This window comes from Amblyomma americanum, chromosome 1, assembly GCF_052857255.1.
Source record: "Amblyomma americanum isolate KBUSLIRL-KWMA chromosome 1, ASM5285725v1, whole genome shotgun sequence".
NCBI lineage: Eukaryota > Metazoa > Arthropoda > Arachnida > Ixodida > Ixodidae > Amblyomma > Amblyomma americanum.
This window is the reverse complement of record NC_135497.1, coordinates 400,422,962-400,427,974: the sequence shown is the minus strand read 5'-3', so window position 1 is coordinate 400,427,974 and position 5,013 is coordinate 400,422,962.

Below are 5,013 nucleotides of genomic sequence, written 5' to 3'. Positions count from 1 at the left end.
ATTGACTGGTAAGAGGAATACAAGTTTAAAAGAACGTCTTGCTGAGCAAGTTGGTAACTGTACATCTTTTTGGTCACAGGCGCGAAAACACACACCACAAGGCAGGAAGACGGGACGCAGCGCTCCGTCTTTCTGCCTTGTGGTGTGTCTGTTTCCGCGCCTGTAACCAAAAAGAATACAAGTGGCAGGTGATAGGTATGAGAACACTAGCTCACGACTTACCGGACTGGAGAAGATAGCTGCACACTGAGAAGGGCCGCTTCCTGAAATCTGATTTACTGGAAAAATGTCACGTGAAAACCATGATACCCAAACATGATGTAGTAGCAGCAGTAGTAGTGGTGGTTTATTTAAAATAAATAAATATTGAAGGAAAAGGGTGTTTCCGGCAGCGGCAATTGCTATATAATATCTTAATCGCCCGAACTGCAGCTGGCGGAGGTGAAAGGGAAAGGGAGAGCTTGAACATTAGAGCGGAAGCGGCGCGCACTTGATTGCTTTATGTATTTTGTAAATAGTGTACAAAGCTCTCTCCCCTGTCATTTCTTGCTATCGCTCCTCTCTATACTCCTCGCCACCCTTTCCCTTTCCCTTTGACCTCCGCTGGCTGCAGCTCGGGTGCTTAAGATATTAGATTGCAATTGCTGCGGGCCTGCAACTTTCTTTTTCCTTCCGCTTTTTTAATTATTTTTAAATAAACCACTACTACTACTACATCACTACATCATGTTTGGGTACCATGTTTTTCACGCGATATTGTTCCAGTACATACGAATTGAGGAAGCGGCCCTTCTCAGAGTGCTGCTATTTTCTCAACTCCGGTAAGTCGTGACTTAGTGTTCTCATACCTATCACCTGTAATTTGTATTCCTCTTACCAGTCACTTATATCTACCAGCCGGGCAACAAAAATAGCGCTTCTAAAAATCTGTTTTCAATGGGAGGTCAAATGCGCGTCTGAAACTGACAGCTTCGCGCCTCTAGTTTCAAGCACGTGACAAGTGATTGGCACATTTGAGAGCCAATCAGGGAGGCAGCATGGCGCCGACAGGCAAATGTGAATATCGTGAATCGGCCAGATTTGTTTGTTCATGCATATTTAATTAATCTTTTTCTAAATATTAAATTGGTGCATTATGTATTGAAAGCATAACTACTCGAAGACATAACCGCTAATCTCTTTTTGCGATTTTTATTGTGTTCGCAGTTAATATACACAGTCGTGAACAGAAATTTTGCCCTTAAAAACATTTAAAAACCTACAAAATTTATGCTTTATGCAGCATTGACGAGGTGTCCCATAAAACTATGTAAAGAATTGCTAGTTTTCTTGCCTCCTTTTTGTGTCTGTAGTGAAGAGGTTAAATTCAGCGGAGGGCTTCGTTGAAACATCGGATACATCTGAGAGAGAGAGAAAACAAAGAGCTTGGGTGTCGAAGACTTTTCTGTGACACGCGCCCCACGCTGGCAAAGCTCGCGCGGCCTCGAAGACAACAGGAACGTCAACGCAAAGGCTCCCCAGGAATATTCCTTCAGACCATTGCTGCGAGAGGCTTGTAGCTGAGGGTTCCGGATAGATCTGAGCGTGGCGGCGTGGCCTCGGTTGAGAACTTCGAAGCGGATGTCTTTGGGTTCCTGGACTCCGTGTAGCTGGTGCCATGGGCCGGGGACAACTTGCTGTGGCGGCTGTTATTCGCCCCGTGTCTGCTTTGCGACGAAGTGTGCCAGCCTGCATTTGCAGCTCTCAGGTAAGCCGATGACATCAATTAGGCGGCTGACGTTCCTTTTGAAAACCTGCCTGATATGCCACATTTGAGAATTCACGCTCAGTGTTTAAGGCGTTCGGCTACTGATCCGAAGTTTTCAGGTCCGAACCCGACAGCGCAGGCTGCGTTTCGATAGAGGCGAAACGCTAAGACGCCCTTGTGCATTGAGATGTCATTGCACACTAAATGTCCCTAGATGGTCGAAATTATTCCGGGGTCCTCCACTACGGTCCCTCTTTTTTTCTTCTTTTACTCCCGCCTTTATCCCTTTCCTTACGGTGCGGTTCAGCCGTCCGCCGATATGTGAGACAGATACTGCGCCATTTCCTTTCCCTTTAATAATAATAATTGGTTTTTTGGGGAAGGAAATGGCGCAGTATCTGTCTTATATATCGTTGGACACCTGAACCGCGCCGTAAGTGAAGGGATAAAGGAGGAAGTGATAGAAGAAAGGAAGAAAGAGGTGCCGTAGTGGAGGGCTCGGAATAATTTCAACCACCTGGGGATCTTTAACGCGCACTGACATCGCACAGCAATCGGGCGCCTTAGCGTTTTGCCTCCATAAAAACGCAGCCGCCGCGGCAAGAAGCTGCACATCGAGAACCTCAGACCAATCTCCCTCACTTCTTGCCTGGGAAAACTGAGCGAGAGGATCGTCACGAAACGCATCCAGCAACACCTAGAAAGCAAGAGGCTCTATCCGGACACCATGTTCGGCTTGAGGCGAACCTCTCGACGCAGGACGTACTTCAGCAGCTTAAAGAAGAAGTCCTGGAGACAATGCCCAAACAAGGGGAGAACGTAGTCATGGCACTCGACATAAAAGGTGCCTTTGACAACGTCGGCCACGCCGCTATAATGGAGAGGTTAAACAACACCAACTGCCGGAGAAGAATCCACGACAATGTCAAAGACTTCTTGACCAACACAACGGCCACGGTGGGACTAAGGGAGCTGAGGAGTGACGTCTTCACCACCCGAAGCAAAGGAACACACCAAGGCTCGGTCATCTCGCCCATACACTTTAATGTGGCGATGATCGGCCTAGCGAGAAGACTCAGCAGAATCCAGGGCATCCAGTACGCGATGTACGCAGATGACATCACGGCCTGGGTGAACCATGGATCCCTAAGGGAAAAGCAAGAACTGCTCCAACGAGCAGCAAGATGCGTTGAAAGATACGTGAAGAAAAGAGGACTAGCCTGCTCTACAGAAACGTCCGAACTATTGAGCGTAGGAAGACATCCCACCGACGCGCAGCTAGAAGTGAAACTAGAGCGGCAAAACATCCCGGAGAAAACCATGATAAGAGACCTAGGAATGTGGCTGCAAGCAAGCAGAAAATGCAGCCACACAATCTGCCTGCTCGGCAAGTCAGCCGAACAGGTAGGCAGAATGATAACCAGAGTCGCCAACCGAAGACATGGAATGAAAGAAGACACGCTAAAACTAGTACGAAGCCTCGTAGTCAGTAGGGTCATCTACTCGCTGCCATACCACCCCATGATCAAAAGCGAAACGGAAGAGGCAGAGACAATACTAAGAAAGGCATACAAGACGGCACTCCACCTACCAAGAAACATAGTGAATGAGAAACTGCTACAGCTACGAATCAGACACCTTTGTGGAGCCTGCAGAAGCACAGCACGAAGCACAGCTGCAAAGTCTCAGAAACACGGCTACAGGAAGAGCGCTCCTGACAAAGTTGGGTCAAAGGGCATCTCGATGGATCCGCCGATACACCCGACGAGATCCGTAAAACCCTGCAGGTCAATCCCATTCCGAAAAACATGGACCCAAATCTCCACGCGGCCAGGAGACAGGCGCGGGCAGATTATGTGGAGAGGTACTTAGCCAAATTATAAAACAGTCTTCACGGATGCAACCATGTATCCATGGAATAGACGCGAAAGGTACTACAAGACAGCTTTGTGGTAGTTGATAACGCAGGCAATCTAATCACCTGCGCAACTACAGGTAGCGTCAGGATAGCGGAAGCGGAGGAGGTCACTGTTGCGCTAGCAGCGACTGAGGGCTATCGAAAAGACCAATCATTGGTCATCCTAACGGACTCAAAAGAGACATGCAGAAACTATACGAAAGGTATAATCTGCAAGGCTGCCTTAGCTATCCTCAGCGAAGCAGTACACCTCAGAAAAACAGCAGCCCACAAATTAATCTGGATTCCGGCACACACGGGGATGGAAGGAAACGAAAGGGCAGACAGCTTGGCTCGAGAGATCACGTACCGAGCCGAGCGGCCATACGCCCTGGGACAGCACTTCACCGTGGAGATCGGATTTTCAGAATACCTAAACTATCAAAGAGGCAGGAGAATTAGATACTCCCCGCCATATAAGGGCCTAACACAACAAGAAGCAGCTAGTTGGCGGAGGCTGCAAACGGGAACATTCTTCAACCTACATATATTTAGCAAGATGTATCCTACACAGTATAGGAACACATGCCCGTGGTGCGGGGCAACCCCCACGCTTTACCATATAACCTGGGAGTGTAAGCGAAACTACACGCTCCACCAACACAAAACCCCCAGTGCGGAGCAGTGGGAGAGCCGGCTCACCGGCTACGAGCTCGCCGCCCAAAGGGCAATGGTGCAGCACGCAAGCGAAGCAGCGCGACTCAGTGGAGCCATGGACTAGGGGCCCAACCCTGCTTTGAAGGTCAAGAGTCTGCAGCTATGCAGAATAAGACCGAACGCTAAACCCTTAATGGACCAAATAAAGTTTTTCTCTATCTCTCTCCGCCTACAACTTCCGTCTACAGCTTCCCTCTACAACATCTGCACACGCCACTCATGAGCCAAAAAAGGCTTTGGCCTTAATAAAGTGCGGTCTGGTGGCAACTGCAGACAAACTGCTACATCTCACCTCACCTTCTTCATGGCTCCCACCCTACCTTGACCTTCTCACTCTACTCAACATGTGGGACGGTGAAGGCCACCCTGATTAAATACCTGTGGGGATGCCCCAACTCATGGCAGTTCCCCCAATATACCCAACCCATCACCCTGCTCATGGGAGGCCGCTCTGTGCGCTGCTCAACCAACTGGCCAACAGGGCTAGTGGACAGAGCTCTCAATAAAGGCCAGGTCTGTGGATTCTTGGGCAAATAGGAGCCCACACTTGAGGAACATGTGTTCTTTTCTAGAAATATGTTTTCTAAAAATAAAGATGTCCTCCTCCTCCTCCAAATAGATCGTCATACCTCAGCGTCACACTCCCGCAGGA